The 23,151-nt window shown below is 37.3% G+C and overlaps 1 protein-coding gene across 1 annotated transcript in view; it reads right to left on the minus strand.

Annotated features, from left to right (window-relative positions):
- Window positions 1–23,151, minus strand: part of FBXO15 (F-box protein 15) — a 199,821-nt gene that overhangs the window by 51,870 nt on the left and 124,800 nt on the right. The window contains exons 23-25 of the mRNA XM_083825765.1: window positions 22,721–22,753; window positions 20,849–20,939; window positions 4,391–5,260 (exon numbers count right to left, since the gene is read on the minus strand). The gene's annotated coding sequence lies outside the window, so the exon portion shown is untranslated. The remainder of the gene's footprint in view (window positions 1–4,390; window positions 5,261–20,848; window positions 20,940–22,720; window positions 22,754–23,151) is intronic.

Below are 23,151 nucleotides of genomic sequence, written 5' to 3' on the forward strand. Positions count from 1 at the left end.
TTTTCCATCTTCTACTAATTTACTGTAGCAAGTACTTTCATTCTCCTGCTCTGCTTCACCATTATGCTTAGAAGTTGCTCTCAGTTGCTAATGATTTACAAAAAAATACTAAAATACATAGTTTATACTTTTGAATTTCCCATACTACCAAACAACATATTTCTAGAATATATGGTGTAAAAAGAAACAAATAATGCTGACAAATTCTTCCTGAATTCCAGAACATTAAAATGAGATTTTAGGCAGTGTCCCTCTATTGTAAGAAAATGTAGAAAATAAATCATGAAGCCTTTTAAAATATTTAAGCTTATGTTGTGTATTGCATGTTTGGCTTTCATTATCCATGGATTTTCAGAACTCCTAGGAATCTATAGAGAAAACACTTAAGTGGCAAACCAATTTCTGCGGAAAGGGCTCTTTCCTTGGTATACAAGAATAAGCTGTTATTTCTGATAAGAGATAGTCCGATCTACCATACCTCCTAACAGGCAAAGCCAAGCCTTTCCCTTTCTTCTCTCACCCAGAAGTTAAAAATACTTCAATCTTAAAGCTAGGAAGACATTTACTTTGTTCTCTTGCTCCCAACAGCATCTTCTCTCCTAGATTCCCCATGATACTCACATCCTTATGTGTTGCCCCTTAGGTGCCATTGCCTATTTTCTTCCTCTTTACCACCACAGTTCCCAGACTCTGACACCCCATAGGTGTCATAGGTTTTATAGGAAACTTCTAAGTATGTGGGGAGGAAACCATGTGATATTCTGTCCCTGCTCTCTCTATCGCATAAGCACTACCCCCTTATCTTTTGTGTCTGGCTGATGGGAACACTCCTGTGCGATTCCCAGATTCTCCTGCACTAGTATCTCACCCATCAATAGGAAAAAGTAATTTCAAGCACAGGTTGCAGTGTGACTGAGGTCATTGTTTAATAGGGATATTTTTCTTCATTTTAGTGACATCACCAAAGACCAAAATTTAAGGACTGCCAAATGCCTACTGATTTTGAGACTTAGTTTTCTTTCCTTTCGCACTGACACACGCTTGCATTTTTTTCATAGGTGGAAACACCAGTCTTTGTAATAGACTTCTGTGGGTGATGGGAGACAGTATCTATTGACTCCACTACAACCAAAAAAAAAAAAGTTTTATACGTATAGATCGATAAAAAGCAGCTACACTGCAATTAGCAGAAAAAATGTAGATACTCACTCCTTATGGCAGTAAAAACATTGCTTGCTTGGTCCGACACCTTAAATCAGAAGTAGAATTTCCACTTTCAGTGAGGTAATTGTTAGAATTAACATCAAGTGAAACCACCCTGCTGAGAATATGGTTGAAGAAACACCACCTGCTCAGCACCTTTCATCCTAAGAAAGGCCAACTATGTAATGCCATCAACAGAAAACAAAGTGTAATGCCTAGACTAAAACACTCACCACTGTTGGACAATTCTCTTTGGATAGGAAGAGGATCAAGCATTTAACTACACATAGAAACTTTTCTGCTCTGCTTGAGTTAAAGAGTAATTCAGCAAAGAACAACCTAGCAAAACAGCAGTGTAACTCCCCCCACAAAAAAAAAAAAAAAAAAGATATAAGGACTGACACTTTATTTTCAGCCTGTTTTCAATAGACTCTGAAATGCTCTGAGGTATTACAAGTACTGTTTTCTTGGTTGAAAATGAAGTTTTCTGAACTTCTTACTGTCTCATCACCTATTTCTATGAAAAAGAACTAAATGTTTCATATATCGTTGCTCAAAGACAGGTGCCTATTTCCATAGTTAAAATTGTGAAATTCAATAAAGAAATGGCCTAAATCCTATGAAAAGTGGTTTGTTTGTTTCAATCTAGTAACCTAGCAATTGGACAACAGTGTCTTCCCATCTCAGTCTAGAACTCTAAATATGAAGACCCAATTTGCAGAATCATTAAAAATTTACAACTGTCATGGAAGTAAAACTCAGGATCTCTAGAAAAAAAAAAGAGAAAAAAGCCCCCTTATAGTAAGTTATCAGACTTGGGTCCCTCTCCCTTTAAGGTGAGCCTAACATATCACTCATCTTTAAAATAATGTAAGTTTGGAAAAGCAAAGGAAAAAAAAAAAAAGATCCACAGTTCCTTTCCTCATGACAACTTTTGAAATAATGTTTTGTATTTGAGCAGAAAAGATGGTCTTCTGCACTCATAAGATGACTTTTTGACTCCTGCATTACCAATACTATCAATACAGAGCTCTTATCTGGTAGCATCAGCCCAAGAAGAAACCAGGTTTTAATTTTTCTCTTGGTATATTCCTGAAGATTTGTCAGAAGATTATGCCTTTTCCATATAACTTGCATTATATACAAATAACACTATTTAAATTAAAAAATAAAAATACTACCCTCCAGCAAACCCTTAAGACCTGTCTCTCTCAAAATTATGATAGATCTGTTAGGGTATTCTGAATCACTTCATTTAATGTAATCCCTGCTTTTGCATGCATATCGAGGCATGCTTCTCAGCCAGAGATGCAATGGACAGTCACTTGCTACTGCTACGTCATGTTCCTTTGCTAAATTATAACAGAATAATCAGTATAGAACTGCTGCCATTAAGACAGGAAAGTTATTATATAGGAGCTCAGCTTCCTAGAAAGTTGTCTAGAAGCATTTTGCTGGTTCAATTGGAGTAAGTATCATCATCCTTCTAGAGGTGTATTAACTCAGAAAAATAACTGGCCAGAACACCCCCATCAATTGTAACCCAAAATGACAAATAAAGCCATGTTTAAAAGTAGTGGACTTTATTTCACAACTAGTTAACATCTTACCTGACAGTAAATTCACAAAAAGATTGTTCAAGTCATCTACTTGACTTACTGCAACTATTACAACAATCATTGCAACAGAAAACAGTTCTGAAAAATAAATAAAGAGAACACACAAACACAAATATGAGAATCTTATTAAAAAGCTATTGTAAAAAATTTTATTCCAAGGTTTCCCTACAAAGCAGAATATCAATCTGCTTTTCTCAATCTGGAGCTAAAAAATCTGCTGCAGTCACACAATCATTTTTTTTTAACATAGTTTTACTATGTTTGGCATCACACCATTGGATTCTTTGGAGATCCCACTACAGGCACAGAATCACCAGTACAAATTAAACACCAAGGATTTTATTGTTCAGTTTAATGAAAACCCTAAGTATTAAAAATATAAAATTTAAGCCTAATTATGTGCTTGTGTGTGTCATGTATTAAATAATACAGATAAAATTCTGGATATGGCCAAAAGAGCCATATCAGAGCTACTGGAGACAAGACTCTGGATATTGTATTTATATCACGCAGAACTAGTTTTAGCAACTCAGTTTCGTGCAAAAACATCCAGCTGAAAAACCCACCATTGAAACCATGCCAGAAATTGACAGGGCTAAAGAGATAAGCAGAATTACGAGCTCTAATAGGAAGCCAATGAGGTAGGAAGGCTCTAATGTGTTCCATTTGTTAGAGGTTTGTTCTGCTGCAGATGCTGAGCTACGTCTGCTTGCAAGTCAAGCAAACTGCAGAGGTGATAAGGTATATTCTCAAAATCTACTGATTAGTGATTTCATATTTGAAGGTAATGCTGCATGCCAGCTTGGCTCTGCATTATTTTTCTTATTAATGATACTGACAAGAAAAACTGCTCATAGCTGTGCAACTTCAGAGGCAGTTTTCTGAACTTTCATTTTAGTGATGGTTTATGATCATGGCCAATTCAAAGGATGCAGTTCATTATGGAAGAAACCAGCCACTGCTAAAAATGGTAACAGCTCATGCCTGAGTGCAAATACTAACTTAAAAAAGGAACAAACTTCATGAAGAGCTTTGTAATCTGAACCCAAACATTGACTGATGGTGTCCATCTCATTGTTTTCAGTCTCATCAGAGTGCAGTCTGTATGGCCTGGAACATCTGCATTATTGTATAATGACACTGGAGGTACCTTTTCATAAAGATGGGGCTATGCAAGGATAGTGAAAAGAGGATTAAAAGCAGCAAGGAATCAAGAGTCTTTCAAAGAATCAAATAAGGATTTATTTATTTTTAAATAAAATCAGTCTCAGCCCTAGCCAAGTTTAAAAGCAAAAAGATATAGTCCAAAGTAACAATGCTTTGAAAATCTGAGTTAAAGTCTTAGCACTGGTGTTATCTTTCTACATGCAATTTATTAAATGTTTACACAAAAGCTGTAAGAAATATTTTTGCTTTGTAATTTAATTCCAAAAACTTTTTAAAAGGCTTGTAGAGAAAATCCTGTAACACACAAAGTTAATGCTACACTATTAAACAAAACAAGCCACAGACTCCTCTTGCTTTAGGAACCAAGCAGCACAGCACAGCACAGCTCTGTTCACACTCACGTGTCTGCAGCGTCTTCCTCTGCTCAAAATATCCCCGATAGCCACATCAGAGCTTCCCACTGGGAACAAATCCCTCATGGTCTCAGGAGAACCATGCCCAGCCAACAGCTGGGAGAGGGCTCATCAGCAGGAACCAAGGCACATGTTGCTGAACAGTGTAAATGCTAGTACTTAAAGGCTGTGTCTTGGACTCTTCTTTATTAGCGAAGGCATAATTAAAGATTCTTTGCATCACTCAGTATTAATGCAATACTAGTATGTCCCAATCACTCACAATCAATGCAATGAGTCTAGACTAACGTCCATTACCAGCTTATCCATATGTTTATTTTCTTGAAAATACCTGATGTTTTTTTTTTTAAAAAAAAAGTTACACTTTACTAGTTCTATTGGATGTTTTTTTGGCATAGAAAATATCCAGATGATGATATATTTTATTTTCATGTACATGTTTCATGGAGGGTCTTTTAATCTTTTTCAGGATTTTAGCAGTCATTCTACATTATCCTCTCCAGTTTGATTTTTTTAATCCTTGATTAGCATGGAATAATCTCTCCATAAGTGAAAATAAATTCAATCAAAATGAAGAGTTCCTTCAGTGGGAGAGATTTTAATAGTGTTCTGGGAACTCAGACAATTGGCATTGCATTATTTCCTGGCAGTCTCTTGCAGTAAGCCTAGAACACTGCCATAGGGAAAGTGTTCACATATTTCTGGGATTAACTGGAGGTGGGAGAGAAAGGAACAAGGGGAGCAGCAGCAAACCAGAACATGCCAAATTCTTTGTAATAGAAAAAAAATTGGTCAACAACATGCTATTGCTATCCTTTGTTGAGATGACTTCACTGTGGTATTGCTGAGTATTCCCATCTAAAACAAAAAAATAAAATAACATTAAACCAGTGATGGACAAGCTAATTTTATTTTATTTTTTTCCTCCATGAAGAGCAGCCATTGGAAAATACTAAGCAGCACTGACAGCATTAATTTTTAGTGTGTCACAACAAGGTCAATATGTTACTAACTTTACAATTCTTTAGGTAATAGATGAGATATGTTGAAGCAACTTTTGGTTCATTTGGTATTAGCCTCATTATGGCTTTAGCTGGCACACGGGATCAATATTTCTGAACATTACATTATTCCCAAATAGTCAGAAGGACATATTGTTTATTTGGCTGCCTAGTGCTTTCTGACACAGGAGCCTATCAATTATATTATGGTATGAAAACCATTGCCAACTAAAAGGACTCCTAACAGCTCCTGTGGTGTGGTTGCTTCAGAGTTGATTATTCAAGAGCAATCAAAATATTAAACCTAGCAAATAATATTTAATGTGGGGCTGGTTACTATTGCCGTCTTTTTTTCAGCTTTGCAAGTCTACTTGCCATTGACTTTAAATATTTATTTTTATGGGGTATTACAGGATTCCCTATAATCTACTTGATTTCTGTTGCCAACAGTTAAAGCCTTTGGCAGAAATTATCCATTTAAGCAAATACAGCAGCTAGGCAGGAGATGGAATTACATTACTTTCTTACAGCTAGTTATGTTCTTGCCCAGTGTGTCCATTATTGTCCAGAAGCTTTTATAAGCACCATTACCCTAGACCCTTTAGAAACTGTCTGAATTGCAAGGTTAAATCTCTCAGCTGCACTAAATCTCATTTCAAACAACCTCATTGTTATTACATATGCATCACTATTACAGACACTCATTGTGCATCTATAGTTAAAGCTGAGTTGTGGTTCCATAACAAATATCAGCAGCAGAAATTTGATTTGCATTCAGAAACACCTCCCTTCATCTCTCCATTTAGGTTTGTAATAGACTTTTTTTTTTCCTTCTTAATGAATCATTTTAAACAAAGAAAAACTTTCCTGAGTTTAGAATTTATTTTAACTATAGTACGAGAACCTGAAGAAGCCAATGGATGCCACAATAATTTCATGCATAAAGAATCACAGAATCGTAGAACCATCTAGGTTGGAAAAGAGATCCAAGGTCATCACGTCCAACCATCAACCTGACCTACCGAGTCCCATTACCAAACCATGCCCCTTAGTGCCACATCCACACTTCTCTTAAATAATTCTAGGGATGTGGACTCCACACTTCCCTTGGCAATCCATTCCAATAATACCCAATCTAAACCTGCCCTGGCACAACTTGAGACCATTGCCTTGCGTCCTATCACTTGTCACCTGAGAAAAAAGACTGACACCCTCCTTGCTGCAACTTCCTTTCAGTTAGTTGTAGAGAACAATGAAGTCTCCCCTCAGCCTCCTTTTCTCAAGATTAAACCACCCCAATTCCCTCAGCCACTCCTCATAACTTTTGTTGTTTATACACACACACACAGATCACACACGTCTTTGCATTTTCTGTTTTGAAAATGGAACAGAGAAGTTTCAGCATATCTTACCAGCTGAATGATTCTGTTACTAATAAATTGACTACAGTATTAAACCTTGCTAGGTTGGCACTACTGAACTGCTGTTCAGGGAAACCTCTTGGGAGCAAAAACCATTCTGTGGGATAGCAAAGACAAATGACCTTTAAAGGTTAAATAACAACATACTCCAGTGTAGCTGTATTCCTTGCTGGTACAAAGCAAACTTCTGTTCATATCAAACTTCCCACTAATAGCTGTAAACGGATATTTTCTGAATGAAAGAATTCATTTTTTGAACTACTGAGTATCACCACAACCACAGTAGAGATTTTGGCTACAAAGCCCCCCCGTGTGTCAACTCCCAAAGTGGACAGTCTTTCCATTTGTAAATCAAGTCTACAAACGAGAAAGCTACCTCTTCTTTTGGTCCACAGTCAGTTTTCCTTTCTCTCTCTCTCTTTTTTTTCTTTTTTTTTTTTAATAACACAGCGAGACATTTAACACAGTGAATTCCTCAGGGTAGGTAATCACACACACAGGTACAAATGGCATCTACAAGACCTTTCCCTTTCAGCCACAGCCACTGATGCTACAAGCAAAGATTTTCATCAGGTTAGGCAGAATCCCTAAGAGCTTTTGGTCTTTCTGCAGCTACCCCATGGGGGTTGGAAGGGCTCACTGCTTTCCTTACAAAGGGTGTTAAACATGAAGATAAGTAGCATAGTCAGGATGAAAAGAAGAATAGAATATGTTTACTACAGAGGTATCATGATATAGCCTGCATGAATAGTCCTGAGAAAAGGCAAACATTTAGACAACCTGGAAAATGCAAAGTGTACACAGCACATAAAAATCCAAGGCATCTTTGTCAGGTACAATCTGAGATGACAGAGCCATGAAGATGGAATCAAAGAGAAATGAAATTTTTTAAGAGAAACTATTCAGAACAAAAGTGAAGAAATTCTTCTCTTGCTACTGCTAAAACCAATAATTACACAAGGAAGGCCAGCTTAGGGGAAGGAGAATCAAATAATTTGTTCCCATGAATCAATGTGGTTAGTTTGATTTCAGCAACAAAATGAACTTTAAATACAGAGATAAAAAGACTTTTGCACATACTGCAACAGTTTGGCCTAGTTGTCTGCTGAGTAATGTGTATAGATGAAGTATGAAAGAATGTTTCCACTACTTTAAAATTAAGTCTTTCTAAGGAAATCTCTCGCTTAAATCAGACTGGAAGTTTCAAGGCTTGCCTTAATAAAGAATTTTGGTGCAAGTGTGAAAACTTGAAAGAAACCTGTTGCATTTAAATAGAGAGAACAAGTCTGCATTTAAATGCATTATTGGGCATTCAAAAACTAACAAGCAAACAAACAAAAAACATACTGAACTTTTTCCCCCCCCCCCCCCCGACCTTTTGGACTTTATTATAAAGTTTCAGGTATTCTGTTAAATTAGAGCGGACTAGAAATAGCCCCTGGAAAACACCTAGGTCACTCTCCTGCCCTGAAGCAGAATCAATTATCCCTAAAGAGAGAATTTGTCTTGAATATTTTTCTTAAAGTTTTTCAGAAACCAAACCGCACACCAGCTGTCATATATACCACTGTTTTGCTATCCCTTTAATATATATTTTTTTTGCCATCCCTTTAATATTTTTTTTTGTCTCCTGTGTACCAGGAATCATCCTAGCTATCCCCTTTGGCATTCCAGGATGGAAGTATGCATCTCTTCCCTTCTTTGAATGAGACCCCAAGTTGGGTATCAACATTTTTAATCATTTTTAATGCAACTCCGACAGTTTGGTACACCTTGCTCTTGTTTTCAGAGTCCGTGACCAGTGACAACAGTCTTTCCAAAACAAAATACACTTTAAACACAGAAACAAAGCATGATTTAAAGAAAATTTGGAAAAAAAAAGATTTAGAAGATCTGAAAATGATCATAGTACTTCTAACAACACCTTCTTTTAAAATGTTGCTAATGAGATCTTTATGTTAAGGTTGAAGTGAGTTGCAGTCCTTGGGAGCTACTGGGGCAGCTTGCAGCTGGGCTGGAGGCAAGTAGGTAGAAAGCACAGAATTAATGAACCAGGAGTATGGTCTCATCTGCTTTCAATAGCTTTAGTAGTTGGTGTCTTCTGTAATTATTTTCCATTCTTGTTAGTTTTCCAATAGACTTAAATCAATACCTAGGTCAATATTATCCTTATAGCTGATATTAGATCTTATACAGTCACAGAGTAATTTCCCTTATTTAAGAATGTTACTTGGTTATAATAGGCCTGTCTCACTTCTGCAACATCATTACCAAGGAACAGCAATAACAAAGGTCTACAAACCCTAAAAAAAAAAAAAAGTGTTTAATTCACTCCTCCACTTTCCAGCCTCTATGGTTGTACATAATACACACAGTGCAGAGTGGTTTTCTAAATAGCGGACTGCCAGTAAAAGATACTCTCATCATCAGAAAGGAAAAGTTACTAAATTAATTGCTGATTCAGTTTACTTCTGTATTTCCCATTCTTGATATTTTTTTTTTAGAAAACAGGATGTGAATATCCTGCACATCACCATCTCAATTCAACCTAAGAATTAAAAAAAGGTAGTCCACAACTACATCAAGATCAAACTATACTTCCACAATCAGACTTGTTCTTTCTAGAATTAATCTTCTGCTGTGCCCCCTCCTTTTATCTCTCCATCCTTCCCTACCAGCACACTGAAATGCACATAACCTCCCAAGTATAATGTCTCTGTTCCACATCAAACCCAATATTGCTTCTGCCAGTGGTTATCATGAAGAGAAGCTGGCCTGTTCAGCCTTGCAATATTATCAAGATTTAACAGACTATGTACAAACTCTATTCCTCCTACCTCTGCCAAGATTATTAAAAAAAATAATTGTACTTTACTTCCCTGTCAAAAAGAAATTGGTAGACACTTGCAAGATGAGGCTTTTTTCTTGTCTCCCTTCCTTTACTACAGATCACAAGTGTCTCCTCCTGGAGTAACATGGGTTTCAAATCCATGTTAACAACATATACACATAGTAGGTAATGATGAGGCAAATGACTGTTACTGGTAGGTTTTTCAGCCGTTTTTTCACAACTTCATTCTGCTTCTCCTTGGTTTTATTTTACTTGTCTCAAGCCAAGGGAGGGAAACAACACTTTCTGAAGTCTCCCCAGCTGCCCACTTCTATGATTCTACAGAGGCAATTATGCTCTTAGGAAGTGGTCCAAAGTCAATTATAAAGCAAATAATCTCTAGCAATTCTATGGGTTTTATTACAGAACATCATTTTACATAACAGAGTGGTCTTGACTAACTTACTGTGTACTTGACTGAAGCAGTAAAAATAGATTGGACATAGTATTGTTATTGATAATTCCTCGCTATAGCAATAATATTTATGTCAAGATATTGAAAGCCTTTTCATTTCGATATGAAAACAATGCAATAACTTCCATGAATAGGCATGAACATGCCCCTTTCTCACTCCTTCTTGGACATACATAAGTACCATTCCACACAACAATTTTTAGAAGGTAGGCATTCACTCCAAGAAATTCCATTGTTAAGCTTACATTAGTTCCAAACCCTCATTGGTGTTAGGAGCACTCAAAAAGCAGTAGATGAGGGAACCTAAACACTGTATCAGAAAAGGGACAAAACCACAGTTTTAGTTTAGACAACTCAGCCCAACCAATATGAGATGGCCAATCATCCTGCATTTACATGACTGATTTACAAGGGAATTATCATGCTACTTTTCCCATTGCAGTACTTCTTATGCACCTGCTCTGGTCATTTACAGCCTACTGATAAGAAGGTATCAAAGAAAAAAAAAAAAGACAAGGAAGTTTACAACATTAGCCATATAAAAACACCCTAAAAACAACTCCCAGGCCAGTGACTTTCTCAGGACACAAATGAATGATAAATTTGTATGACTGAATGGTCACAGAGTCCTTCCCAGAATCTATTAAGACAACATCTGTTTACTTAGAGGATGTAATTAAGCAGTTTGAGAGGTCTAAACTTTCCTCCTTTCAGAACTGGAGTAGAGAGAACTGAGCAATGACACACCATAAACCCTTCAGGACATCACTTCCCCAATGGGCACAAAGTCCATTTGAAAATTCCAGTCTTCCAGTACCTGTCTGCCTTTATCTACAAAAGACAGAACTGAAACATTGTAATGAAGTTCATAATCTTAAAATATTTTTCCATCTATTTGTTTGTTTTTCAAAAATTTTATTTGACTTTCACCCCACCTCTTGCTCAACAAGACTGAAAACAAAACAGCAATACAACTGTGAAAAAATTTCTTCTGGACACCAAAACATAATCCATACCAGCTCATGACACATACACCAGGTCATACTCAACGAATACTCAACTGCATACTCAAAACACAAGTCACCATCTGCAGCACTATAGAGAGAACAGATGGATGTATTAAGATACTTCTGCAGCACAGAGGAAAAAAAAAAAAAAAAGGTAAATTATTCAGGGAGAAAAGCCATAAGGTACTGCATTCCCCTGGATGCCTACTGAGCTAGTTTCTCAGCATGGGCTCTGTTTTTCTACTGGGATTAGCTGGATTCTTCTGTGCTGTCAGGAGTAGTCACAACAACATATAAAAATGAAAGGACCTTTTGCAAGCACATGCTTTTCCCTCCTGCCACATCTCTTGCAATCAAAACCATGTTTGCCTGCCAGCTGAGATGTAGAGAACATTTTGAAGCCAGTTGCAAAAGAAACCCTGGCTGTATATAGGGTAATAGAGATGAGATTGGATGAAACAGCATAATCCATGTCATATACTGCTAGAAATGAGGCATCTTTAGAGATGGCCATCTGTATTACAATACTTCACTCAATATCAAGGTTTTCCTCTACATCTCATGTGACACTTGAAGAGTTTTTAACACTCTTATGATATATAGTGAGTTATATGTTGTGCGTTTTAACAAATGCTACAAAAGACAAATAAAGCTTCCTATATATGGAAAAACTGTAACCTTTAATTAAGACATCTGCCTTTAGAGTATAGAAACACCAGTGAGGAATCAATACAATGTACAGCATCTGTTTTCTTTCTCAGCTTGAAACTACTATTCCCTCAAAATGGGACTGACAAGCTCACAAAGACTCCTCTGGAAGGAGGAGCAGATTACTTCTGCTCTAGAGAGTATGCTGAAGGATAACAGCTTTTTAGATCAGAATAAGGCATGCAGAGTTTTTGGCAGAAAATGAGACCGAAAGGGGAAAAAGCCCTCTACATAGTAAAGAGATTCAGATGGTTTTGAGAGGAACAGGAAAGAAACACACCACAAGGCCTTCTTGGTGGACTACACACAAGAAGGGCACACAGACTTGCTGCAACACAAAAGACATTAAACCTCACAGGTAGGTCCAGACAGAGGAGATGGGAGAGAACGGAAGTTATATGACAAGCCTGTTTGCTTTTCTTACCTACTCTTTATAAGGATCTTTTAAATAAAAGTTAAATGGTTAAGTTTTCCTCTTCATAAAACCTTTTCTAAAAATATTTTTTAGAATTATACAGTTCAGGTTGAAAAGGCCACAGGAGATCCCTTGTTCAGTCTCCTGATCAAAGCAGGCTTAACACTGAATTCAAACCAGGCTGTTGAAGGGTATTGTCCTTTGAGTGTTCTTTGAGACACTCACTGTAATGAAAAATAGACTCACCTCAGATCAATGGCTAAGTACGGATTCTCAGTCAGTGGAAAAAAATATTAATACAAGCATAAGATTCAGGGGAAATGCAGTGGTCCATTTTCTTGTAAAGGTAATAAATACCATTAATAGGTGAAGTTTCCTTGTTTTGGAATAGGAATTGTTTTCTCACCTCAACGCACAACAACTTTTTTTTTGTTGTTTTGTTTTTATATCACCTATGACCTATCCCATCTGTGATATATAACACTAAAAGTCCTCCTGTTTCTGTCTAAGGACTCTCCATTTTACCATGACTCGTACCAACCAGATAAGTGGTTTCTACTGTTTCACTATAATTTTACAGATGCAACAATATACTTTATGACTGCCTTTTTTTTAAAAAAAAAAAAAAAGAAAGAAAGAAAGAAAGAAAGAAACTTGTTGGAACACACAACTTTGGCCAAAACTGTCAGATTCATTCTTTCAACAATAAAAGCAAGCTTTTGGAAAGGTTAGAAGAAACTGGTCACGGGGCTTTCAGATTAAAGGCAATTTAAAGACTGCTCTGATTTAAAATGTTTTGCAAGATGTTCCTTTTTACCTGTACATAGAAATCAAGTGTTATGAAATTAAATGTTCATCAAATGCTTGAATGGATCTTCAAAGTATTTTAAGATAAAGGTCATTATGCATTCCTCAATATACAATACCAATCAGTGCTGCATGTTAGAAAAGGGAAAGATTACTAAATAAGTTATGGGGACAAGTTTTCCAGACATGCTCTATACTACCATCGCATTCATCAATGTTTATCTATATTATTAAGAAATAGCATTTATCAGATCTTGTTTGCTTTTAGTCATTATGTGGTACGAATCAAAAAATACGGAGCAAAAGAAATACATAGAAGCAGTCTTCACTCCCATTCTTCTGTTAACAGTGACAGCTAACCAGGTGCAAAAAAAACTCCTTGAAAATTATTGCATCTGCATGTCCCAGACTCACAGCAGGAGTATTTGTTAAGTTGATTGCCTTTCAAAACAGTGACTTCAGACAACTGGTCTGTCACATCGCTTGCATTAGACATGCAACTAACAGGGCTGCCAAATAGGCTAGAATACACAGCCCTTGAGGGACCAAGTTCAAGCTTTAAGTTTTCTTAGTTTCTAAACAGGGTTCATAAAATAAATAAATACACTCCTTAGTTTTTCAGCAATACATTTTGATTAGTTTATGAACCAACATGAGTACTCAAAACTACAGAGAGAAATTTTGTCGTCTTATTTTCTCATGTAGTAGTTCACTGAATAAATGCTCTTTCTCTAGTTGAAGTGTTCATGCAGTAAGATGAAACACATGGTAAGGGTCACAACATTTATTTGTTGGTGACCAAAATAAAATAGCATTCTTCTAAATTCAAGAATATCCTGGTCATTTCTGAAGAGATCAGGCAGGTTTTACGGATTTGCTAATTGTTTCCATGAGGGCTTCACTTCTGGTTTCCACAGCCATATGTTCCTTTTCATTAGCAGGAAGTCTATTCTGTTGATTTCTAGATAAGCTCCATTTTTTCCTGTCACACATCTTAAGGGCTGAAGCAGCAGAACAGCTGGGATATCAATGGAACACTAAGTAGAACAGTGGGAAGGTAAATGGAGGAGCAGCAGCCAGCAAACAACCAAAAACTGATGAAAAAAACTTGGTGAATCACTTCTTTCTTAACTCAGCACTGACCTACACGATGGTGAGCTGCCAAAGTACTTATTTATAACATACATGAGATACTGAATCCAGGAGCTAAAGAAGATAAACAGGCTCTTTAGATTTCTTAAAGACAAACTGTCCAGACCAAGAGTATCAATAAAATTTGTCTGTGCTTTAGAGTTTACTGCAGGATGGTCAGGAACCAGAAAAAAGAAATCAGCACCCACATCCGTACTTCATAGAGTCTCTATCATAATATGCAAAGTGTCCCCTATTTCTCTTTTCCCAAGATACAAGCTAAGGATTATTTCAAGGGACAAAAACCTCACCAAACAGCAGAGCCAAATACATAACTTGCAACAAGTTGCAACATTCATTGCATATACATTTGTAGTAACTTTTAACAGAAGCATCAAGGGTGTTATAACTAAGTAGTTTTAGGTAAAATATTGTTCTTCCTCATTTAACTGTAACAATAGATTTTAGCTTTTTTGATATTGTCAGAATGTTTGAAAATGATAGGTAGGTTTATTCTATTTTTACCATTTCCTCTGGACATTACACTAAAGTTGAGGGTTTTAAAAATAAACACAAGGTTTACTACTAAAACCTTCAAGTTCCTGTATAGGAATGCTACTGTATTCTTTTTACACATCGTTACATGCCATAACCTCTTTTGACTGCACCAGTAGAGGTTACTGCTAGCCATCTGATGGATACCTTTCTTCCTCCTCCTCTTCCACTTTCAAAGAGAAAAATGCATCTGAAGTTTTCCAGGTGCTGTTTTTGTTAGCTTTTGCTTTACCTTTAAGTGTGCAGTGAATAGCATTGAAACATGCAAAGCTCAACTAACAAATCACACTTCGGTGCAAGATTATACAGGATAACACATATATATACACAGATGGTTTTAATTTAAGAGACATTCCATTCACACACTGGTTTTCTCATAGCCAAATACTCATAAGATCCCAGTAGTCCATGCAGGCTGGCTTGTGGTGGGTGACACGCAGTTTCATGGAACAACAGCTACTGAATTCTTACTGGATCCTTCATGGACTGGCAACCTGGCGGGTTTTGGATGAAACTTTTATACAACTTATGACTTCATAGTGACTGAGAACTTTTGCCTCATAATCCTGTGCCACCTCTGAGTCACTGAGCGATATACTCCTAATGTATTCACCCTTTGTGTTTCCTCTGCTAGCTCTGGCCTGCCCTTTGTTTTAGGCTGTCTTGGGTGTCCCTAGGTTGAATGTTACTGAAAAACTGCATGCAGACGTTCTATGATTTTATAAAAATAACGATCTAAATCCCATTGATACATCTCATTCTTTTATCCATCCCTTCTTTCCCTGTTTCTTCTGGTGCTTTCACACTCAAACATTCCCATTCATACTTCCTTTATACCAACAGTAACATTTCTGTTGCATATTTCTAGAACCTCTTCACCCATTACACTTCATGCAATGCTTCAATCATATGTCTCTACTAAGAATCAATGTCATTCTTTCGAGACTGGAGTCCTGAAACAACAAATTAAAAGTGTCTATCATATGTAGAAGAAAATATGAAATATCCAGAGACTCAGAATGATGCTAAACCTAGCTATAGTTCTTAACAAAATCACCTCTTTCAAGAGCATAAATTCATATATGCAAAAAAAGTTATGGTAAATATAATCACCTGGCCATGTGATGACCCTAATACCTTGATTATCACTAGGTAGGCATTTTTATCTTTTAAATCACAAATAAATCACACTCAGGTGTCCTCAAGGTTATCAGACAATCAAAGGGAAATAAATATTTGACAAGAGTTCTCAGTTTTATTTGCATTTTGTGTGGCTTACTGTTTTTCAATAGCTTAAAAAAAATGACAAAAAAATCACCAAACAAGTGCAAAACATTCTCTAGTGCCTCACTATGATGCTGTGACAGTGATAAGTTTGAAGACAGCTTTGCTGCCCCAACCACCCCCAATCCTGTATATATTCAAAAAAATAATTTGCCCCTTGTTTGGACCAATGAGAGATCATTTCATGCATAAACATTCTAAGATAATTCATTGGCCTACAGAGCTAATATAATCACCTGAGTCAAGCAGTAATGCACAGTGTGTTTTGTATGCTTTAATTTTCAAATGAGGGTTAAATAATTGCAGAATATTATAGTAACTTTACTCAAGTTATTTTCACATACACATTCAAAAGACACAACACAAAATAACCTCAGACTTAGTTTATAAGCAGATCATTATTTAAAAGGAAATAAACAACAACAACAACAAAAACTTCTACAGACACTAGATAACCCTATCGTCAACCTGGCAATCCTCAAAGTCTGAAGTTTGAGGCCATAGTACCACCTCTTTATTGACAACCTCAGTGACAGGACAGAAAGCACTCTCAACAAGCCTGTGAATGATACTAAATAGAGGGCAGCAGTTAACATACTGAAAGGCAGGACTTACCTTTCAGGGACCATGAATATCCTGCACATTGAAAAAAAAATAAAATGTTCTACATGTTTTGTGTAGCAAATGTGATGCTATAGAAAATTCATGAAGTTCAACAAAGGCAATGCCAAACTGTGCATCTGGAAGCAACAGAACAGGCTGAGGATGTCTGACTGGGCAGCATCTTTGAAGAAAAGGACCTAGGTGTCTTGGTGGACAAGAAGCAGAGCATGAGTCTATACCATGGCTTTGCAGCAAAGAGGACTAACCACATACTGAACTGTCTTAGAAAGAATACAGGCAGCACGTCAAGGGAATTCCTCTCAATTCAGCAATTGTGAGACAGCACCTGGAGCACCATCTCCACTTTTGGCCTTCCTGGTCCAGAAAGACATAGGCGTACTATAGTAGGCCCAGCAGAGGACCATCAATATGATTCGGAGTCTGGACCATATTGTTTGTGAGAAGGGTCTGAGAGAACTGGGTTAGTTCAGACTGAAAAAGAGATTGTTAGAGGTGTGGGGTGAGGTAGAAAGTAGAGCAGAAGATGGATGGAGCCAAACTCCCCTCAGACATGCACTGTGACAGAATTAGAGTCAATACATACAAGTTGCAACATGGAAAATTTCAGTTAAGTAAAAAAAAAAAAAATTAACAACCCACATACACACTTCGTTCCTTCCAACCTAAATGATCCTGTGAATACAAAAGAACTCTATGCAATCATATCATCCCCTGTAGTCCTATTCATCTGAATATAATCTGGCATAAGAATACAGGCAGAAAGCTTTGTTTGAGAACAATAACAATTTGATTTTTTAAAAAGTTACCCAATTTCTGTCAAACACATTTGGATTCATAGCCATGCTACTTTTGCAGTAGCTTAGTTCTTTTCCAGATATTTTCCAAAGTCCACATTTCAATTGCTACCATCTTCTGCCACACCTGCAAGATGCTTTCCTTTTAACAAAAAAAAAAAATAAAAATAAAAATAATAATAATAATAATAATAAAATAGGGAGGAAAAAAGGTCTTATTTAATGAAGACTCCAAAGTTTAACTGGGGGGGGGGGGATGTCCACATGCATCTTCTTATTCCTGAATTTTTTTTATGAATGCTAACTAGTTGCACACTAAGCTGAAAGGACAAATACCTTCATTTCAAGAATCTAAAGGATGTATTCTCTCTAACCAAAGGGCTCTTTTAAACCACGGCACAAACATGGCAGAATCTATTAACCTATTCTTGAGAACCTGTTTGATGACTTTTTTGATGTTGATTAGTTTTCCCTTCTGTTTTAAGCAGTTAGAGCCTGCTTCAAACATCTGAAATTCATCTAAATCACAAAGTTGTGATAGTTGCATACTACTCTTTCAATAAGCCACTGTTATTAAAAAGTAGCAACAATTAGACCCAGTAAATATCTTAAAGAAGTGCTTTCACTCATAGATAAAAGTCTTAATTACAATATGTTTCAATACCCACCTTCTTGACAACACAGATTTGTTGAGTGAGGAGCTGTATTAGCAAGCATATCTAGCTTCTCAGTATTCATATGCATAGGTATGCCTATACACAACAGAAATTTTCTATATGCGTTCCTTAATCCAATTCTCCCAAAAGCCTATCTAAAGCTTGAAGACCTTTAAAAACACCAGAAAATACCATGCTGAGAATACAACCAATGCTGACAAGAGCAAACGCAAACAAAACAAAACGTACCATCAACAACAGTCAACGTACTCTTACTATTGCCCATATCATGCTGGTCCTACACATCAATATCTATTCTTTATTAAATTCCTATGCTATTTAATATTTAATAGGTTGTGAAAAGTTTTACTTGAATAACAACCTAAAACTGTATAAGAATTGTATTTCTAAAGCCTTCTAAATGTTCAGGCCAAGAAGGGAAGTTAAAATACTTTCAGTTAAAGTCTTAAGAATTTTAAAAAGCAGTAAAGTAAATTAAATGCCTACTTGTAACTAAAATTCACTGAAGTTGGGAACCTCCTTCCCACCCTTTGGAAAACCAAATTTGTAGCCCCCTATACAGACACTGAGTTTCCGGAAGAACTCAGTGACAAAGTCAGCCTTCCTGGAAGTGAAAACAACTACAGTCTACTTTCAAAATTGAGGACTTTAAGTTAAAAAATAAAAAATTACAAAGTCCAAATCAGAATTCTTTCTAATTTTAGAACTAACCCAAATGCCACTTCCATTATGCTGCCCATAAGTATCTGGCACAGATTTACAGAACGGTGAGAAAAGTCTATCTGAAAACATGCCAAGACCAAATTTAGTCTTAAACAATCTTTAATGATTTTAAAATTTAGGTCTATGCCTTTTGCCTTTATATTTTAACACATCTAAAATCTCTATAAAAATAAATCTAAAATTAAATAAGCAATCAAAAAAACCACAAATATCCAGTTTCTTCTCCCCCATCCTCCCCCCTTGTTTTATTTGCTGGCTTGTCTGATTTATGGGAGATTTTTCAGCTGCTGTTACCGTGTTCTGACTCTTAGGCTCTATAAAGGGCTGACATCCAACTCTCTCAGCAAAGGTCACTCTGAGGCAGGGATTGGGAAGTATTAGAGAGCTTACAAGGAGGAAGAGATAATGACAAAATCCAGCATTTTAAGCCCCCTGCCATACCCCTCCCACAAGATCCTCAATGCTATGAGGGTGTTTTGTTGTGGTTTTTTTGTTGTTGTTGTTTTTTTAACCATTAGTTTTTCAATCAATAAAATATTTATTTATTTATTATATATTTTGCCTACAACTCTTCATAGCCGGGTTCAGCCTTCTGGATTTCAGCTAACAAATACAAAACAGATTAAAAAAAAAAAAAAAAAGCAAACCTCAGCCTGTAAAATAATTTCTACACAAGCCACTTGGTTTACAAACATCTTTTATTCTCAGAACGCAAAATCACAGGTCAATAGTAAATAATCATGTTTTAACTTTTAGCATCCCAACACATCTAACGTCCAAAGGAGTAACAAATGTGCCTACCAGATATATGTCTAGATCTGCAGTTAAAACAACTTCTCTCCATGCATTTCAACAGGTATGCTTAATGGATTTGCAATAGGGGCAAAAGTGAAGCAAAAGCAACGGAAGATGCAAAAGCCAAATTCCAAATGATAAACCTTCAGAATTCAAAGTGCTAGAAAACAAACCGCAGCAGTATTTGATAAGTTACTTGTCTGAGTCAACAGATCATTTATTTTGGAAAACATTCAGGTGACGTGCAGATAATTTGACATGCTTCCCAACTATAACGTACTAGTTCTCTGAAGTCTCTATAGTTATTATACTAGTGACATATTTATTTTTTTAATTACTGCATATGGCTAGCTATACAGAGTATTACAGAGTTCCAGTCAACAAAATTGCCTTTGGGGGATTTTAAAAGGAAGAAATTGCTAGCTCATTTTGGTGAAGATAATAATGATAAGCAGTAACAGAGTGCAGTGCTGAAACCTCCAAAATTCCAGATGGGAGTCTGTCTGCACAGTCAACCAAAAAAAATTCCCTGGTGTGTCAGAATGGGTCAGAGGGCCAGTCTGTACTCCACATCCAGCTACTGGCAGGAAAACATGTTTTTAGAGATGCCAAGTTTGAAAGAGCTATGGGCCAGGCTTGATTGCTCATGGGGTCTTTTCAAAATACATTCTCAAACTCTGCTACTTCCTACTTGACCAGAGAATGTGCCAGCAGAGATAACATACAAAGAAAATACTTCTCCATCTCACATCAGTATTTAATTGATGTTAATCAACGTAAACAATAATGTTTAATGACATCAAACAAGATTAAAAAAGGAAGCCAATTCATTTTAAAATCCATTTCAACATAACCTCAGGTTATATATATCAAAATACCTTAATTTAAATTGTGTTGCTATTATATTGCAAAATTAAGCATGAGTGAATTTTTTATATATCAGAAACTTGGATCTTTAACATTTCATTTTTTCTTTTGCAATTTTAGAGTTAACGTTACATTTTTTGCACTTCCAATTGATTTCTTTAAAGTATTCATAAATCAAAAGACTCATTCTTACTTTCAAAAATGTTGAAACATGCTCTTATCTATAGCTATTTAGTCATATCTGTGCATGATAAGATTTCATATCAGGTTATCATCAGTTAGAACAAAAGCAAAATTCTGATATAATTAAAGCTATAGATTTTTCTGCATACCTTACTAGGCAGAAGCTGGCACAGGCAAATACTTCACAGGAACTTTTTTCTCCTAATTCTCCATCTCTCTTTTCTCTTCAAAGAGGTTCCCCTGAGAAAACCAAAAGCATCAGTGAAAGCTTTTACCTCAGTTAGAATTTTCAGTTTCTCCTTAAATTGTAATGCCATTGTATGCCAAGCACATCGGGGTATATTTGATCTATGATCTCAGCATTAGTATTCAAATTAAGGCTTCTGCACAGAGCAAGAAAATATTTATTGAATATTCAGTTGCATATTTTAGTTATAATGTTTGTAGCTCTCATATTTTGTTTTTTCATAAATAAATGAGTAGTGACTTTGCAAATATAAATGCTCATAAAATCAGTATTTATTTGTTTAAAAAGAAAAATGTGTAAAGGAAGTGATTCCCAAACCATTCTTAAGTATTTTTTGCAAAATTCAGCATTTACAGTATGCACTGCATCAGTCCACTACCTCATATTTCACTCATCCTCAGTGGATGAGTACTAAAGCCAGTTAATATAGTATGAGTGGCAATTATTGCCAGCTAAGCTACCTGCCACGTTAATTTAGTTATGTGAGTTATCAACTATGCTTATATAATGCACTGGGTGTTATTTAATCTACTGCCCCATATGAGGTCCTCACTGTGTTTCTGCCTACAGCTATCAAACCCTCAATACCATATTTCTAAAATTTGGCCAAAACAAACTTCTACAGTGTAGCGGGTTTACATGGCAAGGTTTTGGTAGTGGGGGGCCATAGGGGTGACTTCTGAGAGAAGAATCCAGCAGCTGCCCCAAGTTAGATAAGGGCCCTGCTGCTGTCCAGAGCCAAACCAATAAGTGATGTTGTTTGTGCCTCTGTGAGAGCATATTTAAGACAGCGGAGAGAGGAGAAAAAAAAAAAAAAAAAACTGCTGGACACAGCAGCTGGGTGAGTGAAGAGTGAGAAGCAGCCCTGCAGACCCCATAGCCAGTGCAGAAGGAGGGCAGGAGGTGCTCCAGGCGCCAGAGCAGCAGTTCCCCTGCGGCCTGTGGAGAGGCCCCTGGTGGAGCAGGCTGTCCCCCTGCAGCCCATGGGTCCCACACGGAGCAGATCTCCACGCTGCAGCCCGTGGAGGAGCCCCCGGTGGAGCAGGTGGATGTGGCCTGGAGGAGGCTGCGGCCCATGGAGAGCCCCCGCAGGAGCAGGCCCCGGGCAGGAGCTGCAGCCTGTGGAGAGGAGCCCACGCAGGAGCAGGGGGTCTGGGGGGAGCTGCTGCCCGTGGGGGACCCGTGCTGGAGCAGTTTGCTCCTGGGGGATGGACCCCGTGGTATGGAGCCGTATGGGAACAGTTCTTGAAGAGCTGCTGCCTGTGGGCAGCCCCCGCAGGATCAGTTCGGGAAGGATGGCATCCCGTGGGAGGGTCCCCACATGGAGCAGGGGCAGAGAGTGACCGTGAAGGAGTGGTGGAGACGAAGTGTTAGGAACTGACCACAGCCCCCTTTCCCTGTTCCCCTGCACCACTCAGGGGGAGGAGGTGGAAGAAGGTGGATGGCAGGAAGGTGGTTTTAGTTTCTTTCCTTTGTTTCTCACTTCTCTAGCTTGTTAGTAATAGGTAATACATTTTACTAAGCTCCCTCTTCTGAGTCTGTTTTGCCCATCATGATAATTGTTGAGTGATCTCCCTGCCCTTATCTCAACCCTTGAGCCCTTTTCATTGTATTTTTCTCCCCTTTCCCTTTGAGGAGGGGGAGTGAGAGAGCTGTTGTGGTGGAGCTTAGCTGTCGACCTGAGTAAAACCACTACATACAGCTGACTCTGAAGGAAAGGGGGTAGATTAAATGAAGTGTGGCAAGGTCAACTGAAGGTGTATGGATTACTTACCAACACAGTTACAGCGCTGACAGTAGTTCAAGGCTATTTTTAACACAATTTGAAAAATGCAGGAAAAGAAAGGGGAGAAAATTAGACTATTAAGCCAAAAAGACAAAGGACAGCAGTACAAACATCCTCAGCTTTCATGTTCAGGTGTTACTGATTCAGATGTTACTGAATGCATTCACACCGGGAATAGAACTAATAGCACTCTTGGGTTCCAAGAGTCAGCAGAAGTTAAGACAGCTCACAAGCAACATGGTTCTCTCCTTGAGCAGTTTTGAGGTAGTACTACTACTGGCAGTAGCAACTACCCAGGCTCTCTGATGTGTTAGTGGATTATTGAAACTGGAAGAAAAATATTCCAGATTAGGGATGCATCATCTCATTCTAGATGAAAGCAAATTGTTTAAACAATGATCATTTAGTTGATCTGCAGA

The sequence above is a fragment of the Anser anser genome (genome assembly GCF_964211835.1).
Source record: "Anser anser genome assembly, chromosome: 2".
Classification (NCBI taxonomy): Eukaryota; Metazoa; Chordata; class Aves; order Anseriformes; family Anatidae; genus Anser; species Anser anser.